Raw genomic sequence first — 19,613 nt, 5'->3', positions numbered from 1 at the left:
ATAATTAAGGTTCCCGAAAGAAATTCATCCATTTCATCCATCAGTCCATAATATTATTCACCTATATGCTTACCGAATTTTATACAAATTGGCTTAACAATTGAGTGTAAATATATTATTATCTCTTTGCGCATACCTGCGCATTCATAATAATATGCATTATTCTACGAAACAACAATCGCACAGTCTAATACCTGCCTAGCTTATCTAGATTTAGTCAGGGTCAAAGCTATAATCTAGTGCTTAACCAGCGTGCTAAGCCGATATATGTTAAGGAATCACTGCGCCTAGGGATTATTGCTATGTTACCGTTTAAGATTGAATTTAGAATTTCCTAAATCTACTCAAAATAGGTTGAAATACTCGAATCACACTTTTTGGGAAGCAAAAATTTGCGTTCGTAAAAAATATATTTTTTGTTTGCAATCGTTTTTGTTGCATTGTAATTTATTATTATTTATTTATATATAATATTATTTAATATTAACATCGCCGTTGAAAATAATACGACCGTACGACGACCATATTATATCTTTCAGAATAATATAATACAGGATTATGATGGCATTAAGAGACTGAGAATCTTTTTGTGTCCGAATAGAAATGTGGGTCTTATTGTTGACTCAGTCCTTATAATAAAGAAAATAGAGCTATATTAATGACTAAAGTGCCATGTGGAACATAAAAAGAAAGGTATTGTTTATTTTTTACTAGCTGTCCCGGTGAACTTCGTGTCACTTTAAAACCTTCCCTGGACTTCTACGAATATTTTAAGACTAAAATCAGCCCAATCCGTTCAGCCGTTTTCGAGTTTTAGCGCGACTAACACATTTGAAAATCCATTTTTATATATAAGAAGAAGAATATATCAATTATATATTTTTTTTGCATATTAATAATAAAAAAACTTCATTTAATTCCATTTATAAGCCTTTTATGATTATTTAAAAATAAAGTCCAAGTCGCAAGACTTTTTGTGAAACATCACATTAATTAGATAACATAAATCACAACTCATAAAATATCTACTTAAATGTTTGAATGAAACAAAAACTTGAAAACCGTAAAATCTAGAGCACATACGTAAATGTTAGCACAAAACTTTGAGCTAACACGGCAAATGAATACTGAAAAACCCGCAAAACTCAGCGTCGCATTATACGCCTAACTTCGAGTCAATGTTGACTTAACGTCCTGGACGTTTTACAAGTGTACCGAATGTCCGGTCTGCTTGCAACATGTAAATCGTTCATGCGTTCGTGAATACCAATTGATTGTCCATCTGTATAGGTACGAGCCCATTCATTTTAATGAATTGAATTAGTCATGGCGTTTAACCGATTATCAAGTACTAGATAATGCCCGTAACTCCGTTGCGCCAAAATTAGTATATCGCGCGGAAACCTGGATAAAAAGTATCCTATGTCCTTTCCCGGGACTCAAAGCATATCTATACTAAATTTCAGCAAAGTCGGTTGAGCGGTTTGGGCGTGAAGAGGTAACAGACAGACAGACGGTCATACAGACAGACACACTTTCCCATTTAAAATATTCGTTAGATTTATGTGTTTCACGTTTTGCGTAACACGAAAAAAAAAATGTTTTATGGGCGATCTACATATTAAATTCTCATCCAGTAATCTGAATACAGTTTTCCTTTACATTACACCAATATACAGTATACAGTAACCAAGCACTGGATTGGATTACTGGATAAGAATAATGTAAACCCGCTATTACATAAATATATAGTTCAGAAGAAGATAATTCTTTTTGTTCACCACATCCTCCTTTAATCAGTTATTATTTTTTATGAAATGAGGGGGCAAACGAGCAAACGGGTCACCTGATGGAAAGCAACTTCCGTCTCCCATGGACACTCACAGCATCAGAAGAGCTGCGCGTGCGTTGCCGGCCTTTTAAGAGGTAATCTAGGGTAATAAGGGAGGGTAGGGATGGGAAGGGAAGGGAATAGGGGAGGGTAGGAAAGGAAATAGGGTAGGGGATTGGGTCTCCGGTAAAGTCACTCACTCGGCGAAACACAGCGTAAGCGCTGTTTCACGCCGGTTTCGGATGCCTTCGTCATAACATCTACCTGCTACTTATTATATATATATATATATATATATATATATATATATATATATATATATATATATATATATATATATATTTACTCTCTTTCAGTAGTCAATGTTCCAAGCTCTAGACTTTTTGTGTGTTTGACCTAAAACATAAAACTCGAAGGCGAAAATTTTTCAGACAGAATAGTTACGGCGCTTTCAACTTCGGTGATGATTAATTTTGAAGGGGTTTTCAACTTTTAACAAATTTAATTAGTCTCTAGGGACAGTTTGATGTAGTTGGCGGAGTTTTTTCAGTTTTTATTCGTTTTTAAAACTGCTCACAAAGTTACGGCTACATTCATGTTTCTGGACATTTTATAAAGAAACTAGAAAAGCGCGTGATTTTGCTCGCGTGAAAACAACCACGGAAATGTCATCAGTATTGATATCGGATAAAAAAAACATCTTTTTAATAATTTTACTGATGACAGACTGAGCGTGTAGCCCTTGTCTAACCCTAGTCTTAGAATGGTATTAAATCTACTTAAAAATATGATGTAACATCATAATACTATTAAACAACGAAAAATCTTTTCCCAAGCTTACAAAGTAAAATCCTTCAAATTAATACATTCAAACTTCTTTCCCGTATTTTGGGATAAAAACCCGAAACCCGCATTAAATTTACTACCTTGTTAATCTCATTAGCTCGAAAGATTTTCCATAAAAATCCTAATCGAGAGAGTGCCTATAAAATCCGAAATAATTATTTCTCACGATAATGGGCACTCCGTAATTATTTTTTTCTTATCCTTTTATCCTTTTCGCAAATTGGCAGCTTTCATACTTGAGCCGTAACATTCATTAGTGGTTTATTTTTATGATTTTTGGAGCTTTCGTGTAGTCATAATCGTGGCTCAACTTAGTGCAAATGAGCTAATAAATTGGGTGTTGGGAAGTGATTATTAACCTCTATGAATCTATTAGATGACGCTCGGAATGTCACAGTTCAGAAATTTGTTTATCCCACGGGAATCGTACATTATAATAACAACTATAGGTCTACCAGGGTCTGATGGCAAATTTGGCAGATTTTCAAAAAATACCCTTGATCATTGGATAAATTTTTATATTTGAATGTTTCACACACAGAATACGCTGCTAAAGGAAAAAATAGGATCAAAATGATTTATTCCCATTATCCAGGTATTGCTAGAGTCAATTTATTTTCCCACTTTTTGTCATCAGCTTCTGGTAGACCTTGCTTCCTTATCAAAAAATCGATTCATCGGTTCAAGCTTGAAAAAGTTACAGACATACATACAGGTTGTTTGTCTGTGTAGACAGACACACACTATTCTATTTATATTATTATGGATTACATACCCTACTTTACCTAGTAGCAATAGTATTATTAATTCATTTCGGTCTATTCTCTGAATTCACCATTCTGCAGTACGAACAATTAGTTCAATATAATTGAGGACATAGAGTAGAATGTGAATAGAGGCGCAACTCTGAACGTATTGTCGCCGTTTCGTATTGAGCTGTTGAATCGTTCAACTATAGTCAAGCTTAAACATATACAACACACAGTGTTTTGATTTTAATGACAGCATTATAATGTAGCGGACGTAGAGGACATTGAGCGCATGCAAAGGAAAGAACAATGGCCAAAATGGACTAAAAATAAAAGGTTCTTGTTACCAAGATGGAACTATCACTAAAATGTTGTTTAGGTAAAATGTTATAATTAAATAAAAACAGTTTATTTTTAGAAGCTGGGAAAACAAAGATAATCGTCTCTAAAATATGAATATTGAATTTGCGTTTTTAACGCAGGATAATGTTTCTTTTTTATTGAACGCATATTCTGTCATTCATAGGGACCCATACAACCTGCATATATACGCTCTCTTCTTGGAGATTTCAAGAAGAGAGCATATTCCGATTTTGCGAGTGTCCATGGGCGACGGTAGTTACTTTCTATCAGGTGACCTGTTTGCTCGATTGCCTCCTACTGTCATTTTTAAAAGATCTGACGTGTGTTTCATATAATTTAAACTAATTTCATAACTTAAAATGAAACAGTTTATCAATAACTACCTATATAACCTCAAAAACTTAATACATAATTACTCGAAACTCCCAGCTTTTAAAAATATATTGAGTGCCGTGCTATGTTACATTTAAATAGGCAATTGAAATGACATTAGTTTCATCAAGTTACGTTTTATAAGATTTTTATAGTCCAAGCATGTTAGGCGAATGGCCTTTGTTCTTTGTCAAGGTTCTTTTTTACCGTTATAACCCAGGACGTTCTAATTTAAATTATCACGATAGGCTAATTAACCTCAAAATACAGACTCTTGAGAATAGGCGCATCATCTTTGATCTTTTTTACTTCTATAAAATCATATATAATTTATTAGACTCACCTAACTTACTCTCGCTTCAATATTAAATTTAGTGCTCGTAAAGCAAATAACATTAACCTGTTTGCCTTGCAAGTATACAAAAATAATATATCCTATTTTAACCCCTTAACACGAAAAAACTACTTGCTAGATCTCGTGCAATCAATTTTCGCTGGTAGTTTTTATAGTAATGTACATCATATATTTTTTTAGACTTATCATGCCTGCTTTAGAAGTTAGAGGGGGGGGGGGGGCACATTTTACCACTTTGGAAGAGTCTCTCTCGCAAACTATTCAGGTTAGAAAAAAAATATTAGAAACCACAATATTATTTTTGAAGACATATCTATAGATACTCCACACGCATAGGTTAGATGAAAAACATTTTTTTTTGTTTCAGTTGTACCCATGGGGCCCCTAAAATATTTAATAATTTTTCCATTTTTGTATCAAAATCTTAATGCGATTCTCAGACTATATCTACTTACCAAGTTTCAATGGTTCTTATAGTTTCAAATAAAAGTGGCTGTAACATACGCACGGGCAGACAGACATAACGAATCTATAAGGGTTCCGTTTTTAGCTTATGATTATTATAAAAAGTATAAAAATGAAAAAAGTTCGAACACTGTGAGTGAGGTAATAATGATGGATTATTATGGTTAACAACACTCGATCATGTCAGCTTCCAAATTTTGGATTTAGAAAAAAAAAATGGATTTTACGACGCCACGACCAAACACACATACACACACGTCAAACTTATAATACCCCACTGTGTTCGTCGAGAGCTAAAAATAAAAAATTATTTAAATTAACCAGTTAAAAAATCATTCAAAACTAGAATTTTGTAGCTTTGAGTTTACCCGCGCTTTTCATTAAATTCATTCTGCAGAAACTGTGTCACTTGGTGTTTCTGTTCGTTGTTCTTTGTTGTGGCTCTTCTAGCTCAGCTGTTGCTCTTTGTTGCAGCTGTATTGTGTTACATAACAGGAAGCGGTGCAGTACATTATATCTAGATTATGTATAAGTGACGTCTCTATGTATTGTAGAGTCGCTTTGCTTTTAGGAACATAAGTATTATATATTTTATTACAATAATAAGTATCATTATGGGCGCTGAATTAAAAGCAGTTTCTATTTTTATTTTTTGATTATCTTTCTATGGTAGAGAAAATTTATCTGTTCCTTCTTTTTCAGTTGATGCCTCTAGAAGGACCAGTAGAAATGATAACAAATAAACAACATTACGAATTTGTCCATACAATAATAGAAACAGAAGTCAAAACTAACTCTTTTAGTGCTGCTACTTTCACAGCGAACTCTGCACGCATACCCTTAGGTTAAACTTAATATCTCTGTTACTTTGTAGAATGAACACCTTATATTTTACTGTGTATAATAAATTATACTCATTAAATTATACTAGTCCAACACGTCAATCAACCACAGCTAGGCTTACTTTTGCCTTACAAGGGTCATAGTTTTTGTCATAATGTCGTTGGATTAAAACAAAAACTATCTGTTATAATATGTTTCGTGTCCCCGCTGTATTACCCGTACAATTTAAATAATGGTTCTCATTTGGTTGAACGGCAAAAAACGATTCTGGCACCGAGCCAGCGTTATTAGCCTTACAATTGTAAATTTTAGCGATATTCGCCCTCAAAAATGGGTTTCATTAAGCCGCAGTATAACTGTATACAGTAGAGTAGTTCGTGCCCTTGAATTTATGTCGCACAATCGACAGTTACACAAGAATAGAAGACGTAAGTGGATAGACTTAATAGTTAACATTTTAGAACATAAGGGCAATTACTTACTCATCTTTTCCCTAATCAATTATTAGGTTACCTGGTTATTAGGTTAACCTTCATCACCTTCATATTTGGCTATAAATAAAACCCACATTTTTTATTTCAAATCATTTTTACAGTGGTAAACATTCCATTTATGCAAAAAATGGCAATTTTCTAACAGTTACTACCTTCTACATCCACTAATATATTTATATTTTGTCCAAGCTTCATTTATCAAGTGGCTAAAATATTAATTAATTGTTAGTGTCAATTTGAATGGCATATCATGTTTTCCACCCACAAAATGACAATGTCGTATCTCTTTGTTGCATGTTGGCATTGTTGTACACGCGTCAAAACATCATTGTATCGATGAAATGTTGTCAGCATTTTGGCATTTCTAGTTTTACAAGGTCTAACAAAACTAAGTAATAATACTTTGTTTGTTTTATATTTGTGTGTGTCCCTTCTACGGAGTTCACTGTGAAAGTAGCAGCGCTGAAAGAGAAAAACTTTTTGGAAAATTATTTTCCCATAGTAATTGAAACAATAAGTTACTCATTCTTTCACTTTCACAGCGAACTCTCTGCAGGGGACCCATACACACCCTAAAGTATTTTCACTTAGTTTTGGTATAAGTGGAATTGAGACAAAACCGCACTGGGTTTTCTGGATTCGCAAATAATTGTCATCTCCTTTCACAATACTGGCCGCAGCTGCGAATCTCGTACGTTGCAGTCGTTTCTATTGATACTGCAAAAAGGCTACACCGGCTTTCGAGCGTCTAGGGATGTGCGGAGTTTGCTTTATCGATAAAATAAAATTAAAAATTAAAACTTGTCTGCAATGTCGATTACATTGTTTAGTTATCATGAAAAATACGAATGATATATCTCCATAGAGTAGGAGCCAGCGGCAGCCAGGCTTTATTTATTTTATAAAAGTGGAAAGTTTTTCTGTATATTATATTGCCCTATACAGGTAAGAACGATCAGCAACTATCGTATAAGGTCGTGGCTATACTTAAGGTATAAAGTCGTTCACATATTATACTTTCAAAAACATTTTTTTATTCAACGTATAACCACAGAATATATAATTAGTACCTTAGTATAACATAGATGGCGGCGCGTCAATTGTCAAGCTTGTCATGCCGATCACGTTTATGTCAAAAACAATGTTCATCCTTTGATGTTTATCATTATAAACAATTGTGACTGTGATGATTTTTCGGTTGTGAGTTATGCCAAGATTGTCTATTCGGTGTCCAGTTTCCTAGATAAACCGGTTACAAAAAATACCGCGTTTATTGGCATGTTTCATCATCTATAGAAAAATTATAGAAGTAACCATTTATAAAACATAATTATTGTTAAGTACATAAAAATATTTTCATGTAAGTATTCTTTTCTTCCTTAATTGACGGCTAACGCCAAAATATGAATGCCCCTCTACACATTGGGCCTTGGGCCCTTGAGCCATGTTAGATAATCATGATTGCCATCGCGATTTTGTTTTTTAATTTAATATTTTACTCGATAGAGATACAACACTATAGGGCAGCAATATCGCGTAGTTTTTTTCGATTGGCCACTGCAGTGTTTGTTCTCTCGGGGCTATTGATTCGCCCGTTTTTCGACGAATTAAAGTGCTTATTAGGCGTCCATTACACGCGTTCTGTCTGTAAAAATCAGTCCAGGACAGGCTGCACTCATTTTTAAGATCGCTTAAAGAAATATGGAGGCGAAGGCCCGTTTTTTAGGTCTTTCTGGTGAATTGCAAAAACAGAACTGACCGGTAACGCACCTGCAGGCTGCAGCTCTTCTAATGTTGCAAGTGTCCATGGGCGATGGTAGTAATTTTCCGTCAGGTGACCCGGTTGCTCTTTTGCCTCCTTATTTTATAAAAATAGAGCTTGGATATTACTCTGCTACTGAAAATACGTATGCAGTAGAATTATTGTAGTATATTTTGTCTGCTGCGTGATTTTTCGAAAGTTCCATTATGATAAATAGATGAATTTTTTTTAATGATATAAGGGGGCAAACGAGCAAACGGGTCACATGACGGAAAGCAACTTCCGTCGCCCATGGACACTCGCAGCATCAGAAGAGCTGCAGGTGCGTTGCCGCCTGCCGGCCTTTTAAGAGGAAATAGGGTAATAGGGGAGGGTAGGGATGGAAAGGAAAGGAAATAGGGGAGAGTAGGGAAGGGAATAGGGTAGGGGATTGGGCCTCCTGTAAACTCACTCACTCACGCAAGCGCTGTTTCACGCCGGTTTTCTGTGAGGACGTGGTATTTACGGCCCATTAGTGCCGAAGCATGGCTCTCCTACGTATATTTTCGGTAGATCATAGATGATTTCTCAAGTGCCTATTCCTTCCTACAAACAGACGATGGGAATTGGGTCTTGGTTGGTTGGTAGTTTTAGTATAGATCTACCATTCCTCCTTATAATATTTCTGTGTTTGACTATGAATAATGTAGACGAAGTTTAGCGAACGTAGTCGAGGCTTAAATTTATTTGCTTTATTACTTAACTGACCAATGTACATTTTGTTTTTAAGCAAAAATACTGTGAAGCAAAAATATTATGATAGTTTTTTTTGTTATTTTCATTGTTGTAATATTTTTATATTGAAACAATAAAAATATGTGATATTCTGATTTGGATGAGACGGAAAGAAACTTTCATCGAATGTAAAAGAGACAAAATCCAAGAAGTAAAATAATATCACAGGCCACGGTGTCCATTATAGTATTTACTTGTAACTTTAGAAAAGGTGTTTTTATGACTTTTTAAGAAATTCATTTACCAAATTTTCTTTTCTTTCACAGCTCCTCAGTAAAAAAAATCTAGCGGATTTAAATCAGGTGAATGGGCTGACCACAATCAATTTCTTGGTACATTGTATTCTAATTACCACGCGCAAAAACATCCTATTGTTTTATTGCGTGACTTCTGTCATTTTTTTATTTATTTGACAGCCTTCGAAGGGATCGCAATTCGCAGCCCGCAGGGCTTTATAACTTTTGACAGTTCGTTGACCACAAATCATCAGTGTTCTTTCATCTATTCCTGTCATTTAATTATTTGATTTTGTAACTATCATTATAAAAGTGGGTCGGTATGTCTGTTACCTCTTCTATTTCAATCCACAAACTTTGGCATTTCGTAATGCTAATGGATACACTAAGGATATTAATTTTATGTATACCTACGGTTCAGCATAAATTCATAATTTTGCACTTTCGTTTCAAAAGTATGTCGGTAGTTTAGTGGTCTTAAAGTGATCGCACATTTATCAGCACGCACACGCCGTACGCGCCGCTTTGATTGAAATGATAATATTATTATGAAACCTCGCACATTCGACGCGTACGGCGTGTATAGTGCTGACAAAATGTGCCATATTGTGATTAGAGTTGCCAGATGTCCGGTATTTAAGCATTTAGGCCCGTATTTTTGGTCAGTACTTAAGAAGCGCCTCGGCCTCAAGGAACGTTTCAGGCTCTGTGATTGGTTGGCTGTCAAAATTTGGACCAATTACAGAGGCGAACCGCGCCTTGAGGCCGAGGCGCTTCTTAAGTACTGACTGAAAATACGGGCCACAGTCCGGTATTTTCGAGGCTTGTCCGGTAAAAAAGAAACGGTCATACCGGACAGAACAATGTTCGGTATTCCGGGAAGTCGGTGTTACTGGTACCTAGTTTTAGGTGATTTTAAATTTTTTTCACCCTACCTTTATTTCGTTAAGTAAGTTATAGTATATCACGAGCACAATTTTATGATCGCAATAATAATATAAACAACTGTATTTTGCGACCTTCCATACTTCCATTCCCTTCCATTCCATACATTTTGTCCGGTATTTTTTCGTGACTCACCACATTTACTCACATTTTAGTATGATCCGACTTTTTTTTTTATGAAATAAGGGGGCAAGCGAGCAAACGGGCCACCTGATGGAAAGCAACTTCCGTCGCCCATGGACACTCGCAGCATCAGAAGAGCTGCAGGTGCGTTGCTGGCCTTTTAAGAGGGAATAGGGTAATAGCGGAGGGTAGGGATGGGAAGGGAAGGGAATAGGGGAGGGTAGGGAAGGGGATTGGGCCTCCGGTAAACTCACTCACTCGGCGAAACACAGCGCAAGCGCTGTTTCACGCCGGTTTTCTGTGAGAACGTGGTATTTCTCCGGTCGAGCCGGCCCATTCGTGCCGAAGCATGGCTCTCCCACGTATAAACTGATCACAATTAGGGTTGCCATAATTGTGATCAGTCGGATCATACTAAAATGATTTTCAAAATTTAAATAGCCACTCGAATGCAATTTTTAGACACGATTTCTGGACAATTTGTAGACAAAAGACAGGGCACAGGCTTTTGAACAGAATTTAATGGACTTTCAAATTACTTTAGGCATAATGGGCCGTCCCCTGATTTTATTGTTCTCCGTTTCATGCTTTGTTTTTCAAATCAGCCTGTTAATGTGATTCCTGATTGTATTTCATGAAATTATTCAAGGTAAATATAACTAGTAATACAGTTAAACTACGATTAAAGGCCAATTCAGACCGCAACATGACGCGTAGGCCGTAGACGCATTTTTAAAATATGGATTTGACAGATTTGCAAGACGTCTCCCGCAGAGTAGACAGAATGATAGAGTATGCCGACTTAGAACTGATGTTGAAATTTTTAAATTTGACGTATTATGACGAAAATCGTCGCTAGGGTTGTTAACTTGTTACCTACGAATTTAAAAATATGACATATTCGATGGACGTGTTCCTCTTTGGTCGTATTGTTGTTTGTGTTTTGGCACATGCGATTAAAATTGTCAGAATCCAATTTTGAAATCTTTATTTTAAATATTTAAAAATAAATTATATCAGCCAGCGCGAGGCACATTCCGTTCATAATCCTAGTGAAACCCGACGAATTTGACAGATATTGAAACCTGTCCGTTTCTTTGCAGTCGAACTACTGGTCGTTATGTCTATTGTGTCTCACGCTCAGGATATCTGTCTATTTAGTACTAGATAAGCATCTACTCATCGCGTTACGGTCTGAATTGACCCTAAAACGGCAGTGACATTGTGTCATAAATAGTAAAGGCCACCGGACATTAGAGACACGACAGTTTTTAGAAAATCTTGTTTCACGAAGACGAGTCAGTGTTACGATTAAAGAGAAACAGTTGTGTCTACCACGCGGCGCATACCAAGACGAAACTGTTTTGTCTACGACGACGCAACGTATAAATTATTCATCAGCAGAGAACGCTCGGATCAGACTAGGTACACCGCTAGACAGTTTTGTCGTTGATGTGCGCGCTCGCATACACTTCAAAGGGAAGCCGACAGTCGTTAGTCAGACTTGTCGCGGTGCAGTTCTTGTACGCATTAGACAACATTGTCTATGAGACGTTTTGTTTCAAATGTGCGCGTCTAGTACTTTTTATTATGCGATAGTCTGTCTAAAAACTGTCGTGTCTCTAATGTGCTCTCTCTCTAAAAGAAGTACATCTTTTTAAACGTGATGTGTGATGAGCTCGATCTCTATTTCAAAATTCTGCGTTGGTCCTAAATGGAATACCATGATAAGGAATCAGTCTATTGTAGTACGGTTTAGTATACACGGTGAGTCTGGTATCGGTTCAGTCCATCAGTCTGAGAATGACGCCAGAATGATGACCGGAAAGTAAATAATAAAAAAATATCAGTCCGTCAATGAAACGGTTACACGATCATTCTCCGGTCAGTCTGGATAAGACTGATGGACTGAACTGATGCCAGACTGACCATGTAACCTAGTACATATTGTATTTGACGTCGATGCGATGCAAGCACACGTGTACAGGGGCGTATTCATCTAAAATTGCCAATCATCAAAGTTGAATGTACTATCAGAGAAGTTGATTCCTATGCAAATCGGGGACCTAAGTAGTTTGGTTGCGTTACGCCAAACCCAGCTGATATTCGACCAAATAACGTTGGTCCGTCAATTGCATAGGAATCAACTTCCTCGATGGTACATTCTAGACAGCTTGGTTATCAAAGCGAAAATCATAGTTAACTATCTTGGCTCAACGTGCAAAGCGCCTTTAGAAAGCCCTTCAAACGTCACCCTCCTAACTCAATCTCATAAAATTTAAGAAGAAAAATGAAATTCAAGTCGCTCATAAAAATACAGAACTTTTATATTTTCACCATCATAAATAACAGTTGGATTGTCATTTTGCTGATCCAGACTTAATGTTATTTAAAAATATTATAAAATACCAAACGAAAATCCGTCTCCTATCATTTTTCATGTTGCGAAAAGCAATCCACTTATTTTATTACGCAAAGGGACCGATAGGGATGCAAAATGTAAATTTTGTCGATAATAATGGCGACATTTTCGATAAATTCCGACGCTATATCGATATTAACATTTTATCGTGCCATAATATTGTGCTGATCGTTCACGAAAATATCAATTGGAATGCTTAAAAGATTTCATTTATTTATTTAAAGGTGTTCATTCGATTCGATAGAACTGTTTGTGAAAATGAATAAATGTCGAATGAATAAAATAGCAATGAAGTCTCGGGTGTAATCTGACACTTTCGATATATTTGTATCTGTAATCTGTATCTGCATGTACCTACGTATGCTGTAATGTTTTGTATTTTAAAAATGTAATATTATTTGGTTCGATCTACGCAAAGATCACGAAGTATTAACTATCAATTTACTTTGCAACGTTCGTTCGTCGATGTAATGGGGTGCATTTTAAATAACCAATTAATTCAAATTCTTTATTAAACATACAATAATAATATACAATAGTGTAAAAGCTAGGTAGTACATCACGTCGTCTAATCCCATGCTAAGTAAAAACTTTGTTATGGCGATTGCCATAACACAAGTTTTTTATTAGCATAATAATACTCATATACCAGGTGTAACAAAAATAAGTGATAATACTTTAGGGTGTGTACGTGTTCCTTTTAGAGAGTTCACTCTGAAAGTAGCAGCGCTGAAAGACGAAAAATTTTTTTCACTTTTGTATGGGCAAGAGCCCGAGCGTCACGAGTTTCCCCATACAAAAGTAAAAAAAAAAATTTGGTCTTTCAGCGCTGCCACTTTCACAGTGAACTCTCTACAAGGAACACGTACACACCTTAAAGTATTATCACTTATTTTTGTTACACACTGCATATTACATAAACTAAATAAAATTTTACATAAATATAATAATTCATAATCTTAGAATGTAAAAAATAACCTATTAAATATATTGTCTGATAGTGGAAGTGCAATTGCATGATATATAAACGCGGTACCGTTCCAATCAACGCGGCTAGCGACCACGACCGACAAAAATTCAAATAAAATGCCACTTTATGACCTATATAGGCTTCATTTTGCTCCACGCCACTACAAAACAGCGGCGGCATCGGTCGCTAGACCAATGTCGGTAGAAAATGAAACCTTAGGCCCTAAGGCCATCCCCTGAGCAAACGACCTTGACCATACATTTGCCGGCTTGCTGCGTTGCCGAGATCGCACCAAAAACCTACTTTTTTACTTATCATAGTTAAAAATTGACCTAAAAAAATTCAAACGGCAAATATGTAGTAATAAAATTGTCTATTGGCGTGTGTTTCAAATAAACGTAATTTGTAAATACTAGAGAGACACTGAATAAATTGGTATTACTTTGGATACATGATCATTATATCATGAGAATAATAATATACAAAAATAGGAAATTAACAACTATGAAAGGAACGTTCATATACAAAATATTATTGCTGTATTTTTATTATAGTTTTGTAGCTTACAAATTATGAGTTAATAATGCTCTAAAAACGGTAACTTACGGCATCTCCGCAGGGGGAGCGTCTTAATAAGCAACTTTGCTGATAGCACATCCCTACTTAAATTATATCAAAATATAAAGGGACAGGTGCTTTAGTAATCTCGGTCCAATCTCAATATTGTAATGAATTAGCTTCGGATCTCGACATCTTATTTAAATGAAGGCACATCACTAAATTGGGTCAAAGAAGATTTCGTGTAACTGCCTAGCTCGTGATATTAAACCGTTTAGGATTAATTTACTCTTAACATAACCCTTATGCCAAAGGCATAAGGATCACTCTCAAAAACGTATAAGTGAATTAGTTCTGATCTATCGATTAATTTTGCTTTTCCATAATTAAAAGCCACGTGACCAACAAAGTTTGTGTTATGGAGGATCAATATTTTCTTTCGCGAATTTTCAAAATTCGTGTAACAAAATGTTCTTGTTCAGAATGACCCCCTTTATAGATTAATATGAACTAGCTATTTGACCGAGCTTCGCTCGGTATTCGATAAAACACGAATAAAATGACATTTTCTAAAAATGATTCCTAGCTAGATCGATTTATCGCCCCCGAAACCCCCTATACAGGCTGTAATAAAAATAAGTGATAATACTTTAGGGTAACACGTACCCATGTAGAGAGTTCACTGTGAAAGTAGCAGCGCTGAAAGACCAAAATTTTTTTTCACTTTTGTATGGGGAAACTCGTGACGCTCGGGCCCTTGCCCATACAAAAGTGAAAAATATTTTTCGTCTTTCAGCGCTGCTACTTTCACAATGAACTCTCTACGAGGAACACGTACCCACCCTAAAGTATTATCACTTATTTTTGTTACATTCTGTATATGCTCGTTTAAAGATATAAGATATTGAATAACCTCCATAAATTCGGTTAAAAAGATTGCAGCACGACTTTAACAAAGCGATTAAGATTAGTAATTAAAAGTCACATAACATAGTATGATTTGGCAAGCGATCTCAATGAATCATAATATAATTTATATGTGTTTATTTACGTTACGACCAACGTAAACAAGATATATTTGAACATTCGAATAAGTAGCTAATTAATATAGTTAATTTTCAAGAATCAGGTAATTATTAGGTAGTTGGAAAGAAAGCAGTTTGTAATAACTGTTTTTTGATCTAAAGTTTTATATTTAAAAAGTTTAAATCGGCCAAGTGCGAGACTACTAAATTGAATTGCAACAAGTACAGTATAATTTATACGTCACTAGGCAGACGAAAGATCCGTGTCACAAGATCCTTGTAAGTAGATCTTTTTTAGGGTTCCGTACCCAAAGGGTTAAAACGGGACCCTATTACTAAGACTTCGAAGTCTGTCCGTCTGTCTGTCTGTGTGTCTCCAGGCTGTAACTCAAGAATCGCTATAGCTAGACTTCTGAAATTTTCACAGATTGTGTATATCTATTGCCGCTATAACAACAAATACTAAAAACAAAATAAATTAAATATTTAAGGGGGGCTCCCATACAACAAACATGATTTTTTTGCTATTTTCTGCTCGATATCAGTAACGGCAATACATGGCACTTGAAATTTTCACAAAATACTTAGTTTTATTTGTACTTTCATAATTTATAATAATATTTAAATAAATAAAATAATCAAGGGGGCTCCCATACAAAAAACACAATTTTCAGCGTATTTTTGCGCTATTGCGGCACGGAACCCTTCGTGCGCGAGTCCAACTCGCACTTAGCCAATTTTTATTTATCACACGAGCAAACGGTCACCTGATGGAAAGCATCTACAGTCGCCCATGGACACTCGCAACAGAAGAGCTGCAAGTACGTTGCCGGCCTTTTAAACGGAAATAAGCACACTTCAAGGTTTGCAGGTCGTATTGGTCAATAAATTGCCTCATTAAATTGCCTCTCAAATTAATCATCCGTCCCTAAAATGGCAATAAAGGTCGAATAAATCTGGACATTATCGCGTCCAAAACGTCCGAGGACCATTAAAAACGTCTTTACAACTTGAGCACGACTCAATGTCTTCATAACTATTATATATATATATACTTATGTTAAATGCCAAATAATATGACTGTATACAGGGTAACAAAAATAAGTGATAATACTAAAGTATTACCCATCATTCATTTTTGTTACATATTCCCACGCTCTTCCCTCCCTCCGTTTCATTTACTTTCGTATTTTATTATACAGATAAGAAGTAGACTACGTGAACGTACATAGCTTTTTTTTTTTGTGAACTTACGCGGGAAAAGCCGCGCGGAACGTCTAGTAATATATTTAAATATGAATTACTGATCCTGAAACTTTTGAATGATATTTGAGATATTGTGACAAACAGACGGACAGGCACACAGCTCCATTAACGCTGTACGAATATTATTCTGAATGAATATTATTTTTTCTGTGAGTTCCCATTCAGAAGTGCATGCAGCATAGATAATGATGAGATTTGGCCGGCAGCCACGCGACAGTTTATTTTAGGGAGGCCAAGGTTCAGGGACGGCTGAAGGTCAGGCCATAGAATAAGAGTGCCAGGCCAAGGCCAAAATTTTTTATACTACGGAATTTCTCAATGAATTTTGAAAATGCTTGAGAAATTGGAAGTATTTGAGATGCTAAAGGCCAGTTTATGAAACAAGATGTGAGGGTAGGCGACGCAGCGATGCTATTAATTAAAAATATGAAAATAGGTATGATGACAAGGTCAAAGATTAGCGAATTTTGTTAATAAAATAAAGAAATCACGGTGAAAAATAAGTGTTCCCAAAATTACAGATCGATAGCATTTTTATTTTTTTTGTTATGCACCTTCAAAGTTAGATAATCAAGTCGATTTTTTTTCCAATTAAATTTCTTAATATTTGTATACCAATGCAATAACTTATGCAATTAAAGCAACTTTTGTTATGAAACCAGTTTCATAAACGCAATATTTAATATACCTATCGAACAAAGTTCTCTCCCGATGCGTACAAACTACGAAAGAGTGACGTCAGTCTTTCGTAGCACTTTGTATGGAGCGTTTCGGGCAGGTCTATTTTATGAGATGTTTGAATTGTCATATCTTGGTGAATTTTTAAGCTATCAGAGTCATTCTTTCAGCGATGTTTCTATTTTTTAAGGGTCTTTCAATCACCGATAAGAAAAAAAAAATAGTCATCAAGCCTATTGTTAAGTGGGATATAGTGCAGGCATTCCAACTGCTACAATAAAAATTTGGATCTTCTTGCGAAGTTATATTTTTGTGATTGCAAATCCAATCAAAACTTATTATTCACATTCACTATCTATCTATCTAGTGAATATCTAAATGGTTCTATTTTTCAAACAACAAACAAAATAAATCTTAACCTGTAAAACTTCGCGTCTACAATTATAATCGTGGTTCAATAGTAAAGCAGATATTATGTTACTTCGAAAAAAATCAGTAACCGGGTATATTATGTTTATTATTCTATCAATTTTAGCCAGGGCCCGTACCACGAAACGGTTTTGAGACTCAAACAATCGGACGAGAATGCCACGTCCAGCATAGCTAGCACGCCGTTGCCCAGTCGATTCTTCGGAAGAAAGTAATGGCAGTTTCTTTCCCATGTCTACATATCTTTTTCCTGAGCATGGCGCAACCCGTCGACTTGAGTTTCAGTGGACAAAGACAAGAAACTCTTTCCATAGCAACCGTTATAGCAACGGCAATTATTTTTTTGACATTTAGTTTCTTGATTCTTTTTTTTATTATGGCACTTTGGCTATATAAAGTTAATTAGTTTTTATTATTCGTATTTTGTAGATCAAAACTATAATTCCGGCTATAGACAGGGTTGCTATACATCGATTTTTTGAATTTGCCGCCATTTACTCGACACTAGCCATGGTTTTATAGCCAAGTGCCATAATAAAAAAATATATATATCAAGAAACTAAATGTCAAAAGCGGTTCGTCATCCTTGACTTATAGATTTTCAAAAGCGGAAGATAATCGAGATACGAAAGAAACTTTTTCTCCAAAGTTTTTCCGGTAAAACTGTCAAAATTTAGTTTCTTTCGTTTGTCTACGTGCTTGTGCTAGCTATGCTGCTCTCTCGTCGTCATTTCACGTTTGTTACAGTAGGACGCAACATTCCCGTACGGTTGTGTGAGTCTCAAAACGGTTTCGTGGTACGGGCCCTGTTTTGAATACTAAACGAAGTATTTTTAAAACAAAGTACTGACATACAAATTAACCTAAATGTTGAAAAATTATTTGATTAAAATTACAAAATCACTCGAGTAATTTATGGACGCCCCTTCAGTACGAACAGACCGACAGAATTTGGAATCCTTTGGCCATTATTTCAAGACGTGCCTACCGTCTACACAGAGATTTGGAGTTATTTTACCTCTAATATGAACCTTAAGTCGACAACATAAGGCTCATTCTCGAATGATGTTTTTATTAGCTAATAATCATCCATTTTTTACGAAAATGTTCGTCATTTTTATTCTTTTAATTAAAATTCATTTAGTTTCTACGATAGATATAAGGAGACATTTTTAATTTATTACTGCTATCCACGATTTCGTTCGCGTAAGATATTAGTTACGTACTTAGAAAGGTGATTTTTACAAGCTACACCATTTTTAGGGTTCCGTACCTCAAAAGGAAAAAACGGAACCCTTATAGGATCACTTTGTTGTCCGTCTGTCCGTCCGTCCGTCTGTCAAGACCCTTTTTCTCAGGAACGCGTGGAGGTATGAAGCTGAAATTTATATCAATTACTCAGGTCTACTATCCCTTGAAGCTGTGAAAAAATCAAACTTCTAAGCCAACGCAATCAAAAGATACAGCCGTTTATGCCGCAAATTTTCGACACTTGCAAAGGAATCAAAACCTACAGGGTGCTTCCCGTGAACTCAGAATCTTGAAATTTGGTACGAAGCAACGTCTTATAGCATAGATAAAGGAAAAATTACGAAAACCATAAATTTTTAGTTACATCACATAATATATTTTTTTTTAATAATTTTAAACTTACTACCCATTTCCTCATAAACGCGTAGAGGTATTAAATTGAAATTCATACCAAATACTCAGGTCTATAATACCTTTAAGCTGTAACAAAATCAAACTTCTATGTCAACGCAATCAAAAGAAACAGCAATTTAAGCTGCATATTTTGAAACTCGCAAGTACTCGCAAGGGAATCAAAACCTAAAGGGTACTTCCAGTCGACCTAGAATCTTGAAATTTGGCATGAAGCAACGTTTTATAGCACACATAAAGGAAAAATTCCGAAAACCTTAAATTTTTAGTTACATTACAAAATATATATTTTTTAATAAATATAAACTTATTACTTTTTTCCTCATGAACGCGTAGAGCTATCAAGTTGAAATTCATATCAAATACTTAGATCTAATTGACGAACTTTGTAAACCTTGCAGGTTTGTACGGAACCCTCGGTGCGCGAGTCCGACTCGCACTTGGC

The 19,613-nt window shown here is 35.6% G+C and overlaps 1 protein-coding gene across 1 annotated transcript in view; it reads left to right on the top strand.

The window, feature by feature from the left end:
- Positions 1-19,613, top strand: part of LOC121737732 (octopamine receptor beta-2R) — a 181,730-nt gene that overhangs the window by 77,337 nt on the left and 84,780 nt on the right. The window lies entirely within an intron of this gene.

Source organism: Aricia agestis, chromosome 21, assembly GCF_905147365.1.
Source record: "Aricia agestis chromosome 21, ilAriAges1.1, whole genome shotgun sequence".
In the NCBI taxonomy this organism is placed as follows: Eukaryota; Metazoa; Arthropoda; class Insecta; order Lepidoptera; family Lycaenidae; genus Aricia; species Aricia agestis.
Note: the sequence above shows the minus strand (reverse complement) of the source record. Positions and strands in the feature narration are given on the sequence as shown.